The sequence below is a fragment of the Ranitomeya variabilis genome, chromosome 4 (assembly GCF_051348905.1).
Source record: "Ranitomeya variabilis isolate aRanVar5 chromosome 4, aRanVar5.hap1, whole genome shotgun sequence".
Classification (NCBI taxonomy): Eukaryota; Metazoa; Chordata; class Amphibia; order Anura; family Dendrobatidae; genus Ranitomeya; species Ranitomeya variabilis.
Window position 1 is genome coordinate 110,529,097 of NC_135235.1, and position 26,667 is coordinate 110,555,763.

The 26,667-nt window shown below is 43.9% G+C and overlaps 1 protein-coding gene across 3 annotated transcripts in view; it reads right to left on the reverse strand.

Annotated features, from left to right (window-relative positions):
• Positions 1–26,667, reverse strand: part of MCU (mitochondrial calcium uniporter) — a 132,962-nt gene that overhangs the window by 80,232 nt on the left and 26,063 nt on the right. The window lies entirely within an intron of this gene.

The following is a 26,667-nucleotide window of genomic DNA, read 5'->3' on the forward strand; positions in this document are numbered from 1 at the left end:
ACTGGTCAGGTTCCTCAAGGCCACAAACGGTCACCAGTCTCTTTCAGAGCTGTATTCTGCCTCCTCAGCCTGATTAGAGCACCAGAAACAGGACTAGTCAGGGAAAATGGCTGCCCTACAGAGCTAGTCATGGCTCACTAGCATATAATCAGCAGCAATATCAGAATATCAGGGTATGTGCATACAACATCTGTAAGACGCCAGGATTTTCGTTGGTGAAGGCACTTTACTGTCGTTTTGTGGCAGCTCTGCCATCAGCATTTTTATTTTATTTTTATGATTTACACTATTACTGACCCCAAGAATGAACACGATCCTTCTTCTGTTTCTGAACCCTGAAGCAGTTATGAGAATTAACAAAAGACTGAGCATGTGCACATCAATGTCATGCTTATATAGTCATTATTATTTTTTTGTAATTATTATTTAGAGCTTTCAGGCAGATTCCAGACAGAAGCCACTTGCGTCATGTGCACATATCTTTAAAAGGGTCCTCCAGTTTCTGAAAACCCGTTCTCTGGCTGCAGTTTGTTTTAACGGAGGTAGCCATGGAGGCTTGGTGCTGAACCAGTGAGGGCATAATGTTCTGTAACACGGACGTCATGTTGACAGGCAGTGCTGCAGCCAATCTTTAATGGGCTCGTAGGTCATAGAAAACAGAATAAAGTGATACCTTGATATCTGCGATCCAATGTGCTACTTCAAGGAAATCCACGTTTTTCTTATATATAAATAAGCCATTCCAGGCTATAGGCAGGACAATGACCTTTATATCAATCTGCCTGCAGGGCTTATTTTACATGGAAGAGGGTGTTACTGTACTGTGTTAAGGCCCCGTCACACTTAGCGACGCTGCAGCGATACAGACAACGATGCCAATCGCTGCAGCGTCGCTGTTTAGTCGCTGTGTGGTTGCTGGGGAGCTGTCACACAGACAGCTCTCCAGCGACCAACGATGCCGAGGTCCCCGGGTAACCAGGGTAAACATCGGGTTACTAAGCGCAGGGCCACGCTTAGTAACCCGATGTTTACCCTGGTTACCAGTGAAGACATCGCTGAATCCATGTCACACACACCGATTCAGCGATGTCAGCGGGACCTCAACGATCAAAAAAAGGTCCAGGCCATTCCGACACGACCAGCGATCTCACAGCAGGGGCCTGGTCGCTGCTACGTGTCAAACATAGCGAGATCACTACTGAGGTCGCTGTTGCATCACAAAACTTGTGACTCAGTAGCGATCTCGCTAGCGACCTCGCTTGGTGTGACGGGGGCTTAAGTTATATTCTCACACAACTGTAAGCGCCATGGAATAAATGGCGCTATAACAATAAATAATAATAATAATAATAACTGTGCAGTACGATCAGGAGATTGGACAGTCAGTCATTACATGTCTCTTTGGAGGCAGATTCTCATACAGATCTGTGTCCCCCCCCCATAGGGCTTAACAGGCTATTTGCATATAAGGAAAATGTGGATTTATCTGGAATAAGACATCGGATTTCAGTTAACAAGGTGTCATTTTATTTAACTTCCTATGACCTGCGTGCCCATATAGACGGCTTAGGAGGGGTGATCTTTTTGACAGATTCCCTTTAAAGGCATGTTGGGAATTGTAGCTGTAAAGCAACTGTTGTGGTGAAGACTGTCAATTCCTGCCTTAGGTTTTTCACCCCATAAACTGTACTGCAACCATAGATTGTTTTATTTTTCCATATTTTTAACTATAATGGTAAAGCTTATTTAAAACGTAAAAATAAGGGGGGAGGGAGAGTAGTAATTTTACTCCACTCCCTCATGCTAATCAAGGGGCAGATGGAAAGGTGTAAAACACATGACTGCAGGATCACGAAGTACACCCTCGCCATGCTATAACCACATGCACTCTCCCCATGAATACAGCAGACTGCATCAAATAGGGAAGTGTAGTGTACTTTGCATTCTGTAACCATGGAGACACATAGCTCTCCATAGATGCTGTAGACAACAGTATGATACTTTTAATCTGATTCAGACATCTATAAAATTTACTTTTTTACTTTTGTATGTGGCCCTTTTAGATCTATGCAATTTTTATCCCATATTTCTATATAAAAAAAACAAACAAAAAAAAACCAAAAACACACAACAAATATTTAGACCACGTGGCATACGACGGCACAACAGACCCAGGACCGCGAGTCCTGACACCACTGGAACACCACCGACACGGGAGGAGAGTATAAGCTTTTTTATTTTATCAGGGGCCAAACATTTAGATTAACAAGGGGTTGTCTTAGTAATGGAGAACCCCTTTAAAACATTTTTTTCCCTACAAGAAAAAAAGGATGCCACACAGATGATCACTTTGTACATGGACCAAAAATTGCTGAAAATCAGGTCCTTTTTATGGATAAAACAAACAAACAAAAAAGAGCATTGTTCTTTTTTGGGACTGATAAGGACTCCAAGGGTAAAGCTGGTCTGAATGTTTCTGCTCCTTCGTTTAAGTCATCATGACCCCCAACATATTCTTACTGTAGGTTCCATTCCTCATTTTGGCATAGAAATAGTAGTTCAAAACATCACCAAAGTTCTGTTGCGTGACAGTGACCTTACTGACTGTACTACTTCATAGCATCTATGTATAAGAGGAGCAGAAAGAGAGTTACATAAAAACTTGGACTGCTGACGTATATTGGACATGGATTTTGCATTAAGCCATTGCCGAAATCGTGAAGCCACCGCACACAGATTACCTGAGTTATCACAAAATTTTGGTTTTCATTCATAGCAAATGCAAGAGGATCATAAAACCGTTTTGGGGAAAATATAAAAATAACCTGATCTACAATGACTTGGCTTCAAAGGTAAGGCACGACAGGCAGGCAGAATCCCATTTCTGTTCAGTCGCACGCTTTTCACAGCAGACTGCATCCACACTAATGAGAACCTGAGTGATGCTGATGAGAGCCGCACACACGATAAAAGGCGACCTAGCACACATTGGGGTCACCTACACGTTGGCGCATCGTCCCCAGGGAACTGAAGACTTTAAAAGGAAAAAGACCAGTATAATGGAGCATGTCAATATATCAGCAGCGTGTTCAAGAAGATTTTGTTTAAACGTTTGCCCCAGTAAACGGGACCTGCGTCATCACTGCCCCTATACAAGCAGCGCTAAGACCTTGTGCCCGACCATCAGCCCTGACAGGCGACTTGCTCCAAATGCTCGGCTTTAAATTTCCATGCTGAGAGCCAGCTGCCCCTTACAGGGATCATCTCCGCTTCACTCATAGCGAAGGAACGGAAGTCTTTAAAGGCACATGTACACAAGAAAATATATGACTGCACAATTGTTTTCTCTGTCTTCCTATTATAATCTTGCTAATACAACAGTTTCAACATTCTTTGAAACTGTTACTATCTATACATGTAGAAAAAATAATAAATTTTGGGAACCTTGTGCCAGACAAAGCTCCTCTTTCACATTAGCTTTGCCTGGTACTTTTGGTGACATTTTACCGCCTGATGTACAATGTATACAAGGCTACAGTTGTGGCCAAAAGTATTCACACCCCTGCAATTCTGTCAGACAATACTCAGTTTCTTCCTGAAAATGATTGCTAACACAAATTCGTTGTTATTATTATCTTCATTTAATTTGTCTTAAATGAAAAGAAAAAAAAAGAAAAAAAAAAAAAGAATTGTCCTAAAGCCAAATCGGATATAATTCCACACCAAACATAAAAAAGGGGGTGGACAAAAGTATTGGCACTGTTCTAATTTGTGTAATTAACAGCACCTGTAACTTACCTGTGGCACCTAACAGGTGTTGGCAATAACTAAATCACACTTGCAGCCAGTTGACATGGATTAAAGTTGACTCAACCTCTGTCCTGTGTCCTTGTGTGTACCACATTGAGCATGGAGAAAAGAAAGAAGACTAAAAAACTGTCTGAGGACTTGAGAAACCAAATTGTGAGGAAGCATGAGCAATCTCAAGGCTACAAGTCCATCTCCAAAGACCTGAATGTTCCTGTGTCTACCGTGCGCAGTGTCATCAAGAAGTTTAAAGCCCATGGCACTGTGGCTAACCACCCTAGATGTGGACGGAAAAGAAAAATTGACAAGAGATTTCAACGCAAGATTGTGCGGATATTGGATAAGGAACCCCAACTAACATCCAAACAAGTTGAAGCTGCCCTGCAGTCCGAGGGTACAACAGTGTCAACCCGTACTATCCGTCGGCGTCTGAATGAAAAGGGACTGTATGGTAGGAGACCCAGGAAGACCCCACTTCTTACCCCGAGACATAAAAAAGCCAGGCTGGAGTTTGCCAAAACTTACCTGAAAAAGCCTAAAACGTTTTGGAAGAATGTTCTCTGGTCAGATGAGACAAAAGTAGAGCTTTTTGGGCAAAGGCATCAACAGAGTTTACAGGAGAAAAAAAAAAAGAGGCATTCAAAGAAAAGAACACGGTCCCTACAGTCAAACATGGTGGAGGTTCCCTGATGTTTTGGGGTTGCTTTGCTGCCTCTGGCACTGGACTGCTTGACCGTGTGCATGGCATTATGAAGTCTGAAGACTACCAACAAATTTTGCAGCATAATGTAGGGCCCAGTGTGAGAAAGCTGGGTCTCCCTCAGAGGTCATGGGTCTTCCAGCAGGACAATGACCCAAAACACACTTCAAAAAGCACTAGAAAATGGTTTGAGAGAAAGCACTGGAGACTTCTAAGGTGGCCAGCAATGTGTCCACACCTGAATCCCATAGAACACCTGTGGAGAGATCTAAAAATGGCAGTTTGGAGAAGGCACCCTTCAAATATCAGGGACCTGGAGCAGTTTGCCAAAGAAGAATGGTCTAAAATTCCAGCAGAGCATTGTAAGAAACTCATTGATGGTTACCGGAAGCGGTTGGTCGCAGTTATTTTGGCTAAAGGTTGTGCAACCAAGTATTAGGATGAGGGTGCCAATACTTTTGTCTGGCCCATTATTGGAGTTTTGTGTGAAATGATCAATGTTTTGCTTTATTCTCTTTTGTGTTTTTTCATTTAAGACAAATTAAATGAAGATAATACCAAAGAATTTGTGATTGCAATCATTTTCAGGAAGAAACTGAGTATTATCTGACAGAATTGCAGGGCTGTCAATACTTTTGGCCACAACTGGCTATGTTCACACCAGCATTGTGGACTCATTTCATATTGCAATGCCGTATCCATTGTGCAACAGGTCCCAGTGCACCCTTTGGCCCAACATGTGGTCCAACGAGGTTTCCATTGGGTCCTTGAAGCCTTTAGTCCAGAAGAGTAGATCTAATGCAACATGGAAAGTTGGCTTTGGTGCAGTTGAGCGGACCAGCTAAAACAATGATGGCATAACTGGGTCAGTAGCAACAGTCGAAGCAAAGCTGTGTTTGCTGTGATGTCCAATGTAACAGACCTGGATTTGTTGCACAGTGCAATGTAGAACTGGCAGAGATACAGAAAAGCCCAATGCAGAGTACAGTAGAGCTGGGATACAGGTAAAAGAAGATGCATCCAGGATAGTGGTTTGAAAACCTGATTACTAAATACTCATAAAATGCCACCTAACAGACACACATAATAGGAGCACAATGCACAGAAAAAGCCATGAAAATAAAATTACAGCTGCTTTAGCTGGGACAGGTGAGTAACCCACCATCATATGGTATCTGATGTGAGAGGATAGGCTGCAGTATGATAAGGCCCCTCTCTGCTCCAGCTCTGCAGCGAGCGGGAGCCAAGTGTCAGTGCTCTGTTCTCCGATCCTCTTGCATGAGATCATCACAGCACAGGTGGTGAGCAGACAGAAAAAGTAATTTCTCCATCTCCTCCATGGCCTAACTCGACGTATATCTGACTACACTGGGATGACATCAGAGCACAGCTTGATGTTTCACATGAACCCATAGACTTGTATGGGTGCGACTGAGCCTCACTAACAATCGCAGCACGCCGAATCGGCATGAGAAAATAATCACAAGTGCGAGCTGCCCCATAGAATAACACTGGGCCGAGAGTTATCTGATGTTTTATCACATAGCACTCAGTCTGGTTATACAGTAACGTAACTCCGGCCTTAGGGAGACCACGTCTTTCCTAATAAAGGATTACTCAGATGTCACTTTTCCACGTACATCAGTGTTTTTGATGAGAGCACCATATGGCTTTCTCAGATGAGGTGGTGGGGTAGAGGAAATTATGTTTCTCCAGCTTCTATCAACGTGTTAAAAAATTGTTACGTGATCAATGGATGTCTGAATGAGCCCCAACACTGATTAAATTAGTCGTTCTACTGGGTGAGGATGTTTTTCCTCTGTCGAGTTCCCATGCAGGCTTACATAAGCCAAGCATTATGCTTTGCCTATATAGCACCATCATATTCCAAGGCACTTTACAGACATCATCGCTGTCCCCATTTGCTCTCAGAATCTAAATTCCCCATCAGTATGTCTTGAGTGTGGAGGAACCCAGATCACCCCTCCACACAAACACAGGGACAACATAAACTCGTTGCAGATGTCAGCCTTGGTGGGATTTGAACTCAGGATCCCCGCAGCAATGTAAAGCAGTAGTGCTAATCACAGAGCCACCATGATGCCCTCCAACTGTAAGTCTATATAAAGATGCAAGAGACCAATAGTCTACAAAATACAAGAGGATAACAAAAGTCAGTGGTCACAGCTGTACACGGTTGGGTTAAATCTATATGTGCATCCTCCAAAATACTCGGTAGAGAGTTACCGAGGGTAAACAATGATATCAGTCGGACATGACAATGCTGCATAGGCCGATAGCCATCAAGTGGAGAAGTATGGAGAACCTACTTGCTTGTAAAGAAACATTGAGCACGTCGATGTATTCTGATGCTGTGTGGTAGTTTTATATTTAGCACAGAGTTTTTCCTGCATTCCACCGACAGAATTGGATACCATTTTTGGATGCAAATATACAACTCAGCATGTGGAGCAGTAATCCAGCTGTCCGAAAACAAATGTCTTTGCTTGTGAGGTCTCAACAGCAGGATTCTCTGCACCAAAACTCCTAATTAAAAAGCGTAATATGGGTGCTGTTACTACTCCCACTTTGTTCCCCTATCCATTTATACGTCAATTAGGCTTCATTCAGACGTCACATTTTCTCACATAAGACAAAAACCGACAAATGAGTTTGATGAGAATTTGTTCAGCTTTTCTTGTATGATGAGAAGAAAAAACAAACAAAAAAACCCTCAGATGTCATCTGTGTGTGGTCCGATTTTATCACGGACCCATACTTGCATTACAGATATTGATCCGACCAGCGGGTCAAATTAATCTCTGCCATTTTCCTAAGCCCATGAAAAATCACAGACATGTGAGTGGCCCCATAGACTGTCACAGGAATGAGTGCTATCCATTAAAACCACAGATTGGGCTCATATGCGAAAAACAGACGTCTGAATGAGGCTTTAGGCACACAATAATTGGACCACCCATGGCTCTTTACTAGAAAGGGACTGGTTTTGGTTAACGGCGCGAGTTGTGTGTTGTGTCTGTAAGGCCACGTGCACATGATGAGTATTTGGGCAGTATTTTACCTCAGTATTTGTAAGCCAAAACCAGGAGTGGGACAATCAGTGGAAAAGTATAATAGAAACATGTCACCACTTGTGCATTTATCACCCACTCCTGGTTTTGGCAAACAGATACTGAGGTAAAAAATTGACCAAATACTGAAGGTGTGCACATGGCCCAATAGGGGTGAAATAATCTGCCCATATTACGCTGATCTGAAAGCAAATTTATTTTTATTTTGTCTGCATTTTGTAGTTTTCTATTTGAACACCAATTGAAAAGTATTACAATATACAGTACGTGCCTGCCATACAAAACAACGGTATTTTCTGACAAAAGCTAAAAACATAATAATAATAACACGGGATTGGGAGACCAAATAAGATGAATACATGTTACACCTGCTGAATTCAGAGGCCACCACAGTGTTTAGATTTCCGCAGGCAGCTGACTAAAGCAAGGCCCAAAAGACAGCTGCATGTAATGACCAGTTCAGACTGGGACAGAAATACACTGCCCGAGATCAGATTTTCTTGGTATAACAGACGTGGCTCCTCCTTACTGCTCTACAGAAAATAAAATATGGATGAGCGTAGAAGAAAAAATTGCACTAAGACGACAACACCTGAGGGAAACGACAAAAATTAATCCAAAGTTTGTGCTGTGTTCTAATAAGATTTTCAGGTCTGCTGTCAAATTTGTAGGGAGCATACAACAGAAGACGAACGGCAGAGAGGCAAGAAAGCCTTGTCGTCATTTTACAACATGCTTTAGGGCTTCGGAAAAAACACTCATTAAAAGAACATCTGTGCATGATTATAAAACAAAAAAAAAATGCAGCACTTTATAGTTGCATCAAAATAAATGAACTAAAATCTCAAACCGTGGTTCATTAAAAGCGGCATCATGTCAATTCTTTCAGCGTTTTTGCTGCACTGTTTAACTCAATTGCATACACAAACAAAATGCATGAAAAACCCCTAAAAACATGTGTAATGTGAGCAGCATTTCTCCTGCCAACACTCTGCGCTTTTCATATGGAAAAAAGAACACTGTAATAAATCATGGTGTGAACATATTTTCAAAGGAACCTGTCAGCAGGATTGTGCTCAGTAACCCACAGTGTCAGGTCGGCATCGTTATACTGATTACAATGATACCTGGGTGATGAAATCAGTCTTGTGGTTGGTTAATCTATATTTTCAGTTTTGAGTTAATGATATGCTGGCGCTATGGGGCTGTGGAGGGGTCTGCATGTGGTGCTCTGATTAGGTATTCATAGTGCAGACTGCTGACAGGTCACTGATCCCTCACCGACCTGCCCCCTAGTTTACATAGCTATATGTTCATACTGGAAGAAAAAATAAAAACCTTCTGCAGGCAGGCACCGGCCGTGGCATCTGTGCTGCAGCATAATCGCATGTGTACACGTTGTGGATTTGGCTGCGGATTTGCAGCGGATTTGGCTCTGCGGATCTGCAGCAGTTTTCCATGCGTTGTACAGTACCCTGTAAACCTATGGAAAACCATATCCGCAGTGTACATGCTGTGGAAAATTCAGCGAAGACACGCTGAGGTTTATTTTCTGCAGCATTTCAATTCTTTGTGCAGAATCCACAGCATTTTACACAGATTCCTTTATAGGAATCCGCAGTTGTAAAAACGCAGGTGAAATCCATACAAAAACAGCACTAAATCCGCGGGGGCGTTTTACCTGCGGATGCGGAAAAATCCACAATGGAATCCACAATGTGTGCACATACCCTTAATAAAAATTCTTGTTTTATTGAGTTTTATTTTTACGGCATCCATGTGGGAAAAAAAATAAATAAAGACATGGCAACAAGCAATAAAAAAAAAAAAAAAAAAAAAAAAACCACACAAAACAATTAGTACACAATTCCTGGGACCAGTAACATTTTTTTTTTTTTAAACCAGCAATGGAGGGGTGTGATGGCTTATTTCTGTTTTTTGTACCAAGCTTACATTTTTATTTATATCATTATGGTGTACATGAAACATTTTGCTTGACTTCAAATTTATTTATTCATTTATTTTTTTAATCAAGTTCCAATAGAGGACTTGAACCAGGAATCACAAACCACAGTTAGGCCGGCGTCACACTCAGCGTATGAAAATACGGTCCGTTTTTTACGGCCGTAAGAAGCAGAAATGTTCCCAAAATAGTGGTCCGTATGTCATCCGTAGGCAGGGTGTGGCAGCGTATTTTGCGCATGGCATCCTCCGTATGTAATCCGTATGGCATCCGTACTGCGATATTTTCTCGCAGGCTTGCAAAACCGACATCTTATGGATTTATGTGCTCAAATGTTCGTTAAAACATATATACAGTGTATGTGTGTGTGTGTGTGTGTGTGTGTGTGTGTGTGTGTGTGTGTGTGTGTGTGTGTGTGTGTGTGTGTGTACACACACACACACACACACACTAAGGGCTGTCCCACACGTCCAGATAATTCCGGTACCGGAAAAAATCGGTACCGGAGTTATCCGTGTGCCCGTGAGCTCACGTAGGCCATACGTGCGGCACACGTGTGCCGCCCGTGTGGCGAGTGGGTACCACACGGAGCGTGCAGGAGACAGCGCTAAAGTTTAGCGCTGTCCCCTGCATCGTGCTGAAGCCGCGATTCATATCTTCTGTGCAGCAGACATAGATCTTTCATTTAAACACTATTATTCATATCTTCTATGCAGCAAACGCTGCTGCACAGAAGATTTGAATCGCGGCTTCAGCACCATGTGGGGGGGACAGCGCTTACTGTAGCGCTGTCTCCGGCACGCCACACGGAGAACGTCTGTGTGAGGTGCGTGTTTTACACGGACCCATTGACTTTAATGGGTCCGTGTAATACGTGCGCTCCTACGAACACTGACATGTCTCCGTGTTTGGCACACGGAGACACGGTCCGCAAAAAATCAATGACATCTGCACAGATGCATTGATTTTAATGGGTCTACGTGTGTCAGTGTCTCCGGTACGTGAGGAAACTGTCACCTCACGTACTGGAGACACTGACGTGTGAAACCAGCCTAACACACACACACACACACACACACACACACACACACACACACACACACAGTGTATATCTATATATACCGTATATACTCGAGTATAAGCCGACCCGAGTATAAGCCGACCCCCCTAATTTTGCCACAAAAAACTGGGAAAACTTATTGACTCGAATATAAGCCTAGGGTGGAAAATGCAGCAGGTACCGGTGAATTTCAAAATTAGAAATAGATACTCCATACCATTCATTATGGCCCCATAGATGCTCCACATAAAGCTGTGCCATATATAATGCTCTGCACCGTTCATTATGGCCCCATAGATACTCCACATAAAGCTGTGCCATATATACAATGCTCTGCACCGTTGCCCCATAGATACTCCACATAAAGCTGTGCCATATATACAATGCTCTGCACCGTTGCCCCATAGATAGCTGTGCCATATATATATATGCTCTGCACCATTGCCCCATAGCTGTGCCATATAATGCTCTGCACCATTGCCCCATAGCTCTGCCATATAGTGCTCTGCACCATTGCCCCATAGCTCTGCCATATAGTGCTCTGCACCATTGCCCCATAGCTCTGCCATATAGTGCTCTGCACCATTGCCCCATAGCTCTGCCATATAGTGCTCTGCACCATTGCCCCATAGCTGTGCCATATAGTGCTCTGCACCATTGCCCCATAGCTGTGCCATATAGTGCTCTGCACCATTGCCCCATAGCTCTGCCATATAGTGCTCTGCACCATTGCCCCATAGCTGTGCCATATAGTGCTCTGCACCATTGCCCCATAGCTGTGCCATATAGTGCTCTGCACCATTGCCCCATAGCTCTGCCATATAGTGCTCTGCACCATTGCCCCATAGCTGTGCCATATAGTGCTCTGCACCATTGCCCCATAGCTGTGCCATATAGTGCTCTGCACCATTGCCCCATAGCTCTGCCATATAGTGCTCTGCACCATTGCCCCATAGCTGTGCCATATAGTGCTCTGCACCGTTGCCCCATAGCTGTGCCATATAGTGCTCTGCACCATTGCCCCATAGCTGTGCCATATAGTGCTCTGCACTGTTGCCCCATAGCTGTGCCATATAGTGCTCTGCACCGTTGCCCCATAGCTATGCCATATAGTGCTCTGCACCGTTGCCCCATAGCTATGCCATATAGTGCTCTGCACTGTTGCCCCATAGCTGTGCCATATAGTGCTCTGCACCATTGCCCCATAGCTGTGCCATATAGTGCTCTGCACTGTTGCCCCATAGCTGTGCCATATAGTGCTCTGCACCGTTGCCCCATAGCTGTGCCATATAGTGCTCTGCACTGTTGCCCCATAGCTGTGCCATATAGTGCTCTGCACTGTTGCCCCATAGCTGTGCCATATAGTGCTCTGCACTGTTGCCCCATAGCTGTGCCATATAGTGCTCTGCACTGTTGCCCCATAGCTGTGCCATATAGTGCTCTGCACCGTTGCCCCATAGCTGTGCCATATAGTGCTCTGCACTGTTGCCCCATAGCTGTGCCATATAGTGCTCTGCACTGTTGCCCCATAGCTGTGCCATATAGTGCTCTGCACCATTGCCCCATAGCTCTGCCATATACTGCTCTGCACCATTGCCCCATAGATGCTCCACATAAATATGTGCTGCTGCTGCCGCTGCAATAAAAAAAAAAAAAACACATACTCACCTGTCTTGCTTGCAGCTCCTCGGCGCCATCTTCCCGGCGTCTCTCCGCACTGACTGATCAGGCAGAGGGCGGCGCGCACACTATATGCGTCATCGCGCCCTCTGCCTGCAGTCAGTGCAGAGAGACGCCGGGAAGATGGCGCCGACGCCCGGCGTGTGGAACCAGGACAGGTGAATATGTAATACTTACCTGCTCCCGGCGTCCCGCTCCTTCCCCCTGCCTGTCTTCGGTGCCGCAGCCTCTTTCTCTGTCAGCGGTCACCGGCACCGCTTCATTAGAGAAATGAATAGGCGGCTCCGCCCCTATGGGGGGTGGAGCAGCCTATTCATTTCTCTAATGAGCGGTCCCACGTGACCGCTCAGGGGAAGAGGCTGCTGCACCCGGAGACCGTGGGACGTGCAGGGGGAGCGCCAGGAGCCCCGGAAGCAGGTGAGTATATGACGGTGCTCACCCGCCGACCCCACCACCGATCATGACTCGAGTATAAGCCGAGGGGGCACTTTCAGCCCAAAAATTTGGGCTGAAAATCTCGGCTTATACTCGAGTATATACGGTATCTATCTTCCAGATGTGCCTTTTCTGGGGTGGCTGGGGGCAGATGTTTTTAGCCAGGGGGGGGGCCAATAACCATGGTCCCTCCCTAGGCTATTAATATCTGCCCTCAGTCACTGGCTTTACCACTGTGGCGGAGAAAATTGCACGGGAGCCCACGCCAATTTTTTCCGCGATTTAACCCTTTAATTTAACAGCTAGAGGGCCCAAATTTTGCACATACACACTACTAACATTAGTAGTGTGGAATATGCAAAAAAAAAAAAAAAAAAAAAGGGGATATGAGATGGTTTACTGTACGTAAACCATGTCTCATCATGTCGGGTTTGGGAAGGAGAGAACAAAAGCCGGCAATTAATTACCGGCTTTTATGATATCTAGCGCTGTATGAAAAAAAAAAATAGAATATATATATATATATATATATATATATATATATATATATATATATATATATATATATATATATATATATATATATATATATTCTATGTGTAGACATTTATTCTACCTATTCTATTCTGTCAGTGTGATTTTACTGTACACCGCACTGAATTGCCGGCTTTTCTCTAACACCGGTGCGTATTTCTCGCAAGTCACACGCATCGTCCGTGTGTAATCTGTATTTTTCTCGCCCCCATAGACTTTCATTGACGATTTTTTTTGCGCAATACAGTGACAAACGCAGCATGCTGCGATTTTCTACGGCCGTACAAGACCGTATAATACGGATCAGTAAAATACAGCAGATAGGAGCTGGGCCATAGAGAATCATTGTACCGTATGCAATCCGTATTTTCTGCACCTCTCATACGTCCGTAAAACTCGCTAGTGTGACGCCGGCCTTAAATTGTTACTGTTCTATGAAGGGCAGCCACAGACAGGACAGCACAGGAGGACCAACGTGGTAACCATGAGGGGGGCTTCAGCATACCCAAAAGCTGCTTTGGTAATCAATCACGTGTGCCCCGGCAACTTAGCCATTTAGATGTCACAGTCAGTGACTGACCGCAGCATTTAAATGGTTAAAAAAGCAGAGATCAGTGCAAGATCCCATGCTACCTTTAGGGTATGTGCATACGATGCGGATTTTGCAGCGGATCCGCAGCTACGGGTCCGCAGCAGTTTCCCATGCATTTACAGTTCAATGTAAACCTATGGGAAACCAAAAACGCTGCCCCGTGCTGCAGAGAAAAACGCGCGGAAATGCAGCGGTTTACATTCCGCAGCATGTCACTTCTTTCTGTGGATTCCGCAGCAGTTTTACAGCTGCCCCTATGGAAAACCGCAGTTGTAAAACCACAGAAAAACCGCAGTAAATCTGCGATAAATCTGCAGCAAAAACGCAGCGTTTTTGCCCTGCAGATTTATCAAATCTGCTGCGGAAAAATCCGCAGTTGCCAAGAATACGTGTGCCCATACCTTTACAGACAGATCATGGCTGTGTAAAACAGGTTCCATCTGCTGGGTAAGGCCGGGGTCAGACTAGGGTATGGCATCCGATGAGAGTATCTGATGCGATATGCTAATGACCCTCGGCTCCTGCTCTGCTGCGAGCGGGAGCTGAGTGTCATGCGTCTGTGCTCCGAGCCGCTCGCACAGCTGCGGAGGAGGCGGAGAAATTAATTTCTCCATTGCCGGGTTCAGCGTATATCGATATCCGAGTGATGTGCGTTGTTTCACTCGCACCCATAGGCTTATATGGGTGTGAGTGAGCTGAGACTTAACCGAGTGTTGGTGATGATAGCAGCATGCTGCGATTTCACTCGCACTTTGAAAACGTCCGAGAAAAAAACGCTGATGTGAGCTGGCCCATGGATGAATACTGGTCCGAGTGCTATGTGAGGTTTTATCACATAGCACTCGTCCGTATTCATCGCTAGTGTGACCCCCGGCCTAAGACGCAGGCTCGGTTTCTGGACCTGATCAACACACCCTCTAAAACCATATAATGTATTTTTTTGCAAAATGGTTCAAGGGGTAATCCACATCTTACAAAAAGCCGACATATTTCCAGGATATCAGTGGGGAGCACAAGACCCTCACTGATCCCCTATTAATGTCTGGCGAATATCCTGCTATACAGAGGACCTGACACACAGCAGCATCCTAATGTAGCCTCCCTGCACAAGCCAAGTAGGCCACAGTGTATCTCAGCACCAGTCACACCCCAATGATCACATCTTCTTTCTTTAACATGGGGACCAAGCATTTTTAAAATATATAAATCCTAAATAAATTTTAATTTTACTACAGTGGAAACAGATTGAAATATCATATCCTATGTTCCTAAAGCAATTAGCCACACAAAGGACCCAGCTAGTCGACATAACATAATGACAAAGGATCGGCTCACTGTGGATCACAGACAATTAGGGAAGTCGAGCTTTATAAAACACAACCTTTGATATTTGCAAGACAGCACGCTGTGAGCCGCAGAGTGGTCTGGACACAGAGCCTTCAGCCCCTTCTAATCAGCTAACAAAACTGGGAAATACATTTCTCCTGGGAAAACCCATCGTAAAAGTGCTAAACAGACTAAGCAGAAAATTAGCAACTTCCAAGTGTAAGATTTATGATGACAATACCAAAAAAAAAAAAAGGACTTTGTACTGGGACTTTATAAAGAGCAGCTCTCAGCTCTGCTGACATGCAAGTTTGAGTAAATATTTGTGATCCCCACGATGCAATAATTATTGGAAGTTTTTGTTATGTTGTTCCTTTGTTATTCCTCCTGGAAAACACATGAATGAATTTGCTACAGTAAATGAAATAAAAAAAAAAAGGGTAAAAACTTAAGTTTTGATTGAAGGATTCCATATGTGATTTTCACAGATTCATGGACTTGTATGGATAATTTTGATCTGCAACTCAGATCAAAAAACGAACATGTTTCCTGGATTTTTTTGAGGACTCAGTCAGCAAACAAATCTGCACATGTGAACAGATATAGACACCATAAACAAAGCAATGATGCAACTGGTCACTTTTATATAGAAAAACTCAATATAATCTTTATTAATAATAATTTAAAAACATAACATCACATCAAACCAAATTTGGGACAAAGGGTGAAATTGGAGCACCTATACACACTGTGTGCTACATAGGTGACGGACATCCATACCCGGAATCAGAACCCACCACTAAATACCTGTAACTGTGTATATGGTCCAACAATGTGGACTTTAGCCAGCGTTCCTGCTTCAATGATATTGATATACTAATCACCAGTTAATATGAGCTCCAACTGCTAGCACTACCATATAACACACACCCACCCAGAGTTACCACCAAGGGAACATATACATGCCGAAAAAATCAGCTAAAATCATTACCTCTGTAGTGGGGGTATCGCGGTGAGACTGAAGTCCGGGCAATAGCATCTGCCCCAACGCGCGTTTCGAACCTTATCCTTTTTCAAGGGGCCTGAACAGATCCATAGAATATAATGACCGCATGTTCAATCAGCGAATAATAATGAAAGCACACATAAAAAAATCAAGGATGTCTAAAAAAGCCTTAAAAACAAAAGTGGTGAGAGCAAGTGTGCTGGTGTTTCAATTACTATGCACAGTGGAACAAAAAAAAAAAAAACCTTCCAAAGGCCACACTGTTAAAAATGCAATTAACGCCAGTGTAATTGTTGTGAGCAATCTCCAATCAATCATTTTTTTAACCTTTAGTCAGCAAAAAGATGAGAAAATCTGTCTACAAAGATACTTCTCTAATCTACTATATAATTGTCTAAGGGTCACTTCCGTCTGTCTGTCCTTCTTTCTGTCACGGATATTCATTGGTCGCGGCCTCTGTGTCATGGAATCCAAGTCGCTGATTGGTCGTGGCAAAATGCCCACGACCAATCAGCGACGCGCACAGTCCGGAAGAAAATGGCCGCTCCTTACTCCCCGCACTCAGTGCCCGGCGCCAGCATACACCCCTCCGGTCACCGCTCACACAGGGTTAATGCCGGTGGTAACGGACCGCGTTATGCTGTGGGTAACACTCCGTTACCGCCGCTATTAACCCTGTGTGACCAAGTTTTTACTATTGACGCAGCCTATGCAGCGTCAATAGTAAAAACATCTAAAGTTAAAAATAATAAAAATAATAATAATAATAATAATAATTAAAAAAAATTATATACTCACCTTCCGCCGCCTTTCCCGCTCCTCGCGATGCTCCGGCCAGTCCATGCAAGCGGCACGTTCCGGTGGCAAGGATGGTCTGGGAGAAGGACCTGCCATGACGTCACGGTCATGTGACCGCGACACGGTCGTGTGACCGCGACACGGTCGTGTGACCGCGACACGGTCGTGTGACCGCGACACGGTCGTGTGACCGCGACACGGTCGTGTGACCGCGACACGGTCGTGTGACCGCGACACGGTCGTGTGACCGCGACACGGTCCTGTGACCGCGACACGGTCATGTGACCGCGACATCATCACAGGGCCTGCGTGAGAAGGACCTGCCATGACGTCACGGTCACGTGACCGCGACGTCATCACACCCTGGGACCGGAAGCTGCCGCCTGCACCCCACACAGGCGACAGAACTACAACGCGCCTGCGGAAGGTGAGTATATGTTTATTTTTTATTTTTTTAACCTGTGACATACGTAGCTGGGCAATACACTACGCGGCTGGGCAATACACTACGTCACTGGGCAATACACTACGTGGACATACATATTCTAGAATACCCTATGCGTTCGAATCAGGCCACCATCTAGTTAAATATATATATTAGGCTAATGTGCACACGTTGCAGATTTCTTGCGCATCCACAGCATTTACCGTGCAGAAATGCTGCAGATCCGCAAGTGATTTACAGTACAATGTAAATCAATGAAAGAAAAAAAATGCTGTGCTAATGGTGCGGAAACGCTGCAGATTAAAAGAAGTAGCATGTCACTTTTTTTGTTTGGATCTGCAGCGTTTTTGTACCCATTCCATTATAGAAATCCGCAGGGATAAAAACACAAGAAATCGGCACAAAAAATGAGGCAAATCCGCACCTGCGTTTTCTGCCAAGAGATGCAGAATCCGCACACAAAAAATACCACAGACTAATCCGCAACGTGTGCACAAAGCCTTAGAACAGAGGCCCTAAATGGCGTATGCACAGAACACAAGGACGCCAAGTTGAGACGCTGCGTATTTGGGGCAGATTTTAGGACCGTTTATCTACAACAACCTGAGCATGTTACTCGTGGATCTTGCAGCAGATTTCATCAATTAAATGGGTGAAGCCCAAATGCAGCAGCACAAAGAACCTACATGAGGCAATTTTAAAAATCTGTTCGTCAGTTTAAGCACTAAATATCCACAATGTGTTTATGAGAATGAGTGATCTAAGCATTACACGTGTGCATGGTGTAGGGGAGATAGGAGACATCTGCTTAGCTCATACCGTTTAACGTTGCAGATTTTATGTAAGGAAAAGCCATACAAGATAAGTAACTACGCAATGTATGAACATAGTCCAGAAGGTGGCTATTACACATTAGGCCGCGTTCACACGAGTGAATTCAAAATCTTCTGTTTTTCATCCAGAAAAAAAAAACACAACAAAAACACAAATTTCCATCCACAGAGCAGCAGGGTGTCTCCATTTTTGTCCATTTGGCATTTGTTACATGAGCAATTAGATTGTCATCTTAATAATTGTAACGAAAACCGTGAAAAAAGTATGACGCATGGATGGTAAACCTGTATGTGATCCTTTTGTAAGTACACCTTGCCTTATAACGGGTGAATCTAATCCAGAATACTGATCACAGTAGTACAATTTTTTTTTTTCTTTTAACATGCAGACCGTGCATAAAAGCATGCATGTGAACTACCACACTGACTTGCATTGGTCAGTGTGCTATATGTTGGCTATTAGTTTTACACATGGACAGTAGACGGACGTTTAAAGGACTGTAACCGCAGACTGACTGATCAAACCATGCATAGGAACTTGAAAAAACAATGATTGGGCCAATCATTTATATACACCTTCCCACCTGCTTGTTTCCCCTCCGTCTCCTCCCCACTTTTTCTTGATTGACAGTTCTGGCTTATCGAGCCACAGAAGGGTTGATAGACATGGGAAACAAACAGTGGGAAGGTGTAGCTATATGTTTGGCCACACCAAGGGTGCACCGAGCGCCTGTTCTTTGTTTGAACAGTCATTCTGTCCATTTAAAAGGGAATCTGTCAGCACAGAATGACTGTTCAAACTAAGTCCTGCCGCTCAGTGCTTCACGGCAATCATTTCCATACACCTTCACACCTGCTTGTTTTTCCTCAGTCTCCACCTTCTCCTCTTTCATTGGGTCTATGAAGCCAGAACTGTGAAAGAACGGCGGAAACCAAGCAGGTGAGAAAGTGTATATAAATGGGAGGCCCTGCCATGAATTACTGAGCGCTTGTACTTGATTTCAACAATCATTCTGTGTTGATAGAGTCGCTTTATGTCCATTTGAACAAGCCCTTAGGCCTGTCCCACAATGCTGTTTTTATGGTGTTCCTTTTGTACTGTCAATAAACAGAACGTAACATTTAAATGGATGCATTTTTATTTCTGTTGATTATATACATACAGTACAGACCAGAAGTTTGGACACACCTTCTCATTTAAAGATTTTTCTGTATTTTCATGACTATGAAAATTGTAAATTCACACTGAAGGCATCAAAACTATGAATTAACACATGTGGAATTATATACTTAACAAAAAAGTGTGAAACAACTGAAATTATGTCTTATATTCTAGGTTCTTCAAAGTAGCCACCTTTTGCTTTGATGCCTGCTTTGCACTCTCTTGGCATTCTCTTGATGAACTTCAAGAGGTAGTCACCGGAAATGGTTTTCAATTCACAGGTGTGCCCTGTCAGGTTTAATAAGTGGGATTTCTTGCCTTATAAATGGGGTTGGGACCATCAGTTGTGTTGAGCACAAGTCTGGTGGATACACAGCTGATAGTCCTACTGAATAGACTGTTAGAATTTGTATTATGGCAAGAAAAAAGCAGCTAACTAAAGAAAAACGAGTGGCCATCATTACTTTAAGAAATGAAGGTCAGACAGTCAGAAAAATTGGGAAAACTTTGAAAGTGTCCCCAAGTGCAGTTGCAAAAACCATCAAGTGCTACAAAGAAACTGGCTCACATGAGGACCGCACCAGGAAAGGAAGACCAAGAGTCACCTCTGCTTCTGAGGATAAGTATATCCCAGTCACCAGCCTCAGAAATCGCAGGTAAACAGCAGCTCAGATTAGAGACCAGGTCAATGCCACACAGAGTTCTAGCAGCAGACACATCTCTACAGCAACTGTTAGGCCGGGGACACACTTAACGTATAAAAAAAGGGTCCGTTTTTCACGGCCGAGAATCGCACAAATGTTTCAAAAACAGTGATCCGTGTGCAGTGCGAGGATGCGATTTCCTCGCATCAAATGATCCGTGTGACATCCGTGTGTCATCCATATGGCATCCGTATGCCGAGATTTTCTCGCAAGCTTGCAAAACCGACATCTAATGGATTTATGTGCTCAAATGTTCGGGAAAACATATATACAGTATATATATATATATATATATATACACAGTATGTATATATATATATATATATATATACACAGTATGTATATATATATATATATATATATATACACAGTATGTATATATGTATATATATATATATATATATATATATATATATATATATATATATATATATATATATATATATATATATATATATATATATATATATATATATATATATATATATATATATATATCTCATTGAGACGCATATATATATATATATATATATATATATATATATATATATATATATATATATATATATTCTGTATTTATATTTCATTCAGCGCGATATCTGTGAAAAGTCGGTAATTCAATTGCCGGCTTTGCATTTCTCCTTCACAAACCCGACATGATATGAGACATGGTTTACATACAGTAAACCATCTCATATCCCCCTTTTTTTTGCATATTCCACACTACTAATGTTAGTAGTGTGTATGTGCAAAATTTGGCCGCTGTAGCTGCTAAAATAAAGGGTTAAATGGCGGAAAAAATTGGCGTGGGCTCCCGCGCAATTTTCTCCGCCAGAATGGTAACGCCAGTGACTGAGGGCAGATATTAATAGCCAGGAGAGGGTCCATGGTTATTGGCCCCCCCCCCCGTGGCTAAAAACATCTGCCCCCAGCCACCCCAGAAAAGGCACATCTGGAAGATGCGCCTATTCTGGCACTTGGCCACTCTCGTCCCACTCCCTGTAGCGGTGGGATATGGGGTAATGAAGGGTTAATGCCACCTTGCTATTGGAAGGTGACATTAAGCCAGATTAATAATGGAGAGGCGTCAATTATGACACCTATCCATTATTAATCCAATTGTTTGAAAGGGTTAAAAAACACACACACATGATTTAAAAGTATTTTAATGCAATAAACACAGCGGTTGTTTTAATAATTTATTGATCTCTCAATCCATTTTCAGACCCTCGCTTGGCAAAACAATAAACACACAATATACATACCCTCTCTGATGTCCTATCACGTCCCACGAGGTAATCCATCTGGAGGGGTTAACTAATATTACAGGCACGAGCTGCGATAAACCACTCACTCGTGCCTGTAATCCCCGGGTGCTGAAAGGAAAGCAGAGTGATCTATACTTACATTCAGTCGCGGTGATGCGCCCCTGCTGGATGTTCTCATGAACTGCAGCCTGGGAACTTTTTCCCACGCTCCAGGTCATATGAGGACATCCACCAGGGGGCGCATCACCGCGACTGAAGGTAACTATAGGTCACTGACCTACATTTCCTTCAGTCGCGGTGATGCGCCCCCTGGTGGATGTCCTCATATGACCTGGAGCGTGGGAAAAAGTTCCCAGGCTGCAGTTCATGAGAACATCCAGCAGGGGCGCATCACCGCGACTGAATGTAAGTATAGATCACTGCTTTCCTTTCAGCACCCGGGGATTACAGGCACGAGCGAGTGGATTATCGCAGCTCGTGCCTGTAATATTAGTTAACCCCTCCAGATGGATTACCTCGTGGGACGTGATAGGACATCAGAGAGGGTATGTATATTGTGTGTTTATTGTTTTGCCAAGCGAGGGTCTGAAAATGGATTGAGAGATCAATAAAGTATTAAAACAACCCCTGTGTTTATTGCATTAAAATACTTTTAAATCGTGTGTGTGTGTGTTTTTTAACCCTTTCATACAATTGGATTAATAATGGATAGGTGTCATAATTGACGCCTCTCCATTATTAATCTGGCTTAATGTTACCTTCCAATAGCAAGGTGGCATTAACCCTTCATTACCCCATATCCCACCGCTACAGGGAGTGGGAAGAGAGTGGCCAAGTGCCAGAATAGGCGCATCTTCCAGATGTGCCTTTTCTGGGGTGGCTGGGGGCAGATGTTTGTAGCCACGGGGGGGCCAATAACCATGGACCCTCTCCTGGCTATTAATATCTGCCCTCAGTCACTGGCTTTACCATTCTGGCGGAGAAAATTGCGCGGGAGCCCACGCCAATTTTTTCCGCCATTTAACCCTTTATTTTAGCAGCTACAGCGGCCAAATTTTGCACATACACACTACTAACATTAGTAGTGTGGAATATGCAAAAAAAAGGGGGATATGAGATGGTTTACTGTATGTAAACCATGTCTCATATCCTGTCGGGTTTGTGAAGGAGAAATGCAAAGCCGGCAATTGAATTACCGGCTTTTCTATAGAACACCGCTGCGTATTTCTCGATATACACGCATGGTCCGTGTGTAATCCGATTTTTTCTCGCACCCATAGACTTGCATTGGCGAGTCTCGGCCGAGACTCGCTGACAATCGCAGCCTGCTGCGAGTTCCCTCGGATCCGAAATACGGTGGAGAAAATATCGGATGATGGGAGCTGAACCATAGATTAACATTGGGCCGAGTGCTATGCGATTTTTTATCGCATAGCACTCGTCCGTATTACGGTCTTGTGTGACCCCGGCCTTAAGAGGAGACTTTGGGCAGCAGGCCTTCATGGTAAAATAGCTGCTAGGAAACCACTGCTAAGGACAGGCAACAAGCAGAAGAGACTTGTTTGGGCTAAAAAACACAAGGAATGGACATTAGACCAGTGGAAATATGTGCTTTGGTCTGGTGAGTCCAAATTTTAGATCTTTGGTTCCAACCACCGTGTCTTTGTGCGATGCAGAAAAGGTGAACGGATGGACTCTACATGCCTGGTTCCCACCGTGAAGCATGGACGAGGAGGTGCGATGGTGTGGGGGTGCTTTTCTGGTGACACTGTTGGGGATTTATTCAAAATTGAAGGTATACTGAACCAGCATGGCTACCACAGAATCTTACAGCGGCATGCTATTCCATCCGGTTTGTGTTTAGTTGGACCATCATTTATTTTTCAACAGGACAATGACCCCAAACACACCTCCAGGCTGTGTAAGGGCTATTTGACCAAGAAGGAGAGTGATGGGGTGCTACGCCAGATGACCTGGCCTCCACAGTCACCAGACATGAACCCAATCGAGATGGTTTGGGGTGAGCTGGACTGCAGAGTGGAGGCATCTCTGGGAACTCCTTCAAGATTGTTGGAAGACCATTTCCGGTGACTACCTCTTGAAGCTCATCAAGAGAATGCCAAGAGTGCGCAAAGCAGTCATCAAAGCAAAAGGTGGCTACTTTGAAGAACCTAGAATATAAGACATATTTTCAGTTGTTTCACACTTTTTTGTTAAGTATATTAATCCACATGTTAATTCACTGTTTTGATGCCATCAGTGTGATTTTCCAATTTTCATAGTCATGAAAATACAGAAAAATCCTTAAACGAGGTGTGTCCAAACTTTTGATCTGTACTGTACATGTACACAGAAGATCATATGTTGACCTCTACCATGGCCACGTTGGCTGAAAATAGCCCCTGGAACAGATTTAGTAACCCTTTTCTCTCTCCATCGTCAGCATTTTGGAATTTGCAAAATCTTTAGCCATTAAAATTCAATCTGATTCTGTCCTCCTCCCCGTACCAAGAGAGATCAAGAGGAGAAGTGTAAATACGGTTGATAGACTCATTTAGACAGATTTGCCTGAATATAAAAGTGGCTTTGAGCCAACATCTTACATGCTTTTGTGCAAGACATTTGTTATCCCGTATGTGACATCTGCACTGCTCGTATCACTAGACATCTGCCTGGTTTCGCATATGTTCTTGACACGTTAAAATTAAACCTTTTAATTATGATGCATGCCATCCTGTGCAAAGAAAATGCTGATATACCCTCAATGTTATGGCCCTGATGTCTTTGCAAATTACTCAAGTCAAGATCAAACTACACGGGCAATTCATCATCATGAAATCACAATACAGAAGTCACATGTTTTAAGGGACCCTAATATAGTCGATGGAAGAAAGGAGGATCATGTTCTCATTTGGAGCATAACCAAGAGACTTACCAAGTCTGAAATCTAGTTCCTAGAATGCATTAGTGTTATGAGGATAATCACAGAAAACCAGTTTTAAGAAAGTGGACTCAACTTTAGTACACCCAAAACCGCTGCTTTGGTCTCAATGTCATACTGACAGTGTAGATGACTGCTGCAGCTAGTCACTGAGCTCAGTGGATCATGATATCTACCTTAGCACAGCAGCTGAGTTCAGCGATTGGCTGCAGCGGTTAGGTTTCATAAAATAGGTGGAAAGCGCTGTGTGAATGAAGCACAGATGACATTACCGATACATTAATGTTCTACAAGACCAGCAGTCAATTCTGTAGAAATGAACAGAGGAGCAGCAATCATGTGCAGCCTATGCTCCGGTGATACAGGGGACTATCGGGAGACCCCAGTTCTCATGAGTGCAGGAGGTCCAAATGGTTGGAACTAGGGTTGAGCGACCTTGACTTTTTTAGGGTCGAGTCATGTTTCACGAAATCCGAGTGTTGGAAAAGTCGAGTCGGGCGAAATCGGCCGATTACTGCGCAAAGTCGAGGATCGGCCGGAACACGAAACCCTATGCACGTCAATGGGGATAATTTTCTCTCTCTCTCTCTCTCTCTCTCTCCCTCCGTCCCAGCACAGAAAATTTCGTTTTACACATTCCAAATCGCTACTGCGCACAAGCGATAAAATGATGATAGGCGTGCACGCCCTAACCCCTATGTCATCACTCTGCCCACGCTCCTAAATTGGCTGTAAAAATGGCGCTAAACGCGTCATACGAAACGAGACTTTGGCGCCAAGAATGCGTACCGCATGGCCGACCCCACACAGGGATCGGGTCGGGTTTCATGAGACGCCGACTTTACCAAAAGTCGGCGACTTATGAAAATGAACGATCCGTTTCGCTCAACCCTAGTTGGAACAACAGCAATTAAAGACTTCTCTAGATGGACAGAATTACTGTTAAAAAAACAAAAAAAACAAAAAAAAAAAAAACAACAACATTAAAACCCCTGCACCCACATATACGTTCTGATATTCTGGTTTCCACCCTTACTCCTACATGCTGATCGGTTGATAGATTTCCGGTAAATTTGACCATACAGTATCTGTGCTTGAGATAAAAATATCAGCTTGTGAGCCCCGCTGATCAGAGACCGACGTATGCTCACAGCACACTGGCACTAAAAGAATTATTTTTATTTAAAATTTGCTCAAAGACTTACCGTACATTTCTTACATAAAAGTCCAAGTTAGCTCAGATGAGCACGCTTTCTGCCCATTTGTGCTGCAGACCACACATGGATCAATTGTAGACACGCGCTAGTTAATGAGGGCATTGTTTCACACGGGGATCCGTGTGGACAACTAAAGGTAAAACCCTGGATTAAATCCCTGTTTGGTGAACTAATATGGGGGGGGGGGTAAGAGCCCTAGGTTTAAAAAGGAGATTCTTCAGAGGCCCAAAACGGAGGGTGGGTTGGCGCTCCCTAATCCTTGGTTATATTTTTTATCGGCACAGTGTTAACATCTTAGAGGCTGGGGGGGAGGAGATATACTCCTAATAGCTTGAGGTATTTACTAAAAACAGGGTTCCTGAGTTAAAGTTTGGAGGGAGGTCATTTTATGAAGGCGGGTTTTCAGTACGGTACTATAAACCTAATTCACAAGGTTTGGGAAAAAGCTAAGCAAATCAGGGGGGTTAATGGATTTACAAGGTTTTCCCCTATTTGGGACAATATCTATTTGCAGGAATTCAGACATATGAAAGACTTTCGGGTCTGGAGGGAGGCAGAATTCGACTGATAGGCCAGTTAGTCAGGGTAGTCTTAAAGGGAACCTGTCACCACGTTTTTGGAAGATGGGATAAAAATAGCGTTAAATAGGGGCAGAGGTGGGCGTTACATTAGTGTGTTTGTTATGCGTTTATTACCCACCTAAGTTGCCGAAATACCTTTGCAAAGTCTCCGTTTTCGCCTGTCAATCAGGCTGGTCTGGTCAAAAGGGCGTTGTCTTCCCCCAGATTTTGCGTAGTTTTCCGTTGGTGGCGTAGTGGTGTGCGCATGCCCAAGGTCCCGAATCCACTGCCAGGGGATTTAAAAGAGCGCGCTGTTCGTTATTTCCTTGGTGATCGGTGGGCGCGGCCATCTTCCTTTGGCCGCGCGTGCGCAGAAGCGGCGCTCTGCTGGCCGCGGCTTCAGGAAAATGGCCGCCGCGATATCCATCTGCGCACGCGCGGCATCCCGCAGCCATTTTCCTGAAGCCGCGGCCAGCAGAGCGCCGCTTCTGCGCACGCGCGGCCAAAGGAAGATGGCCGCGCCCACCGATCACCAATGAAATCA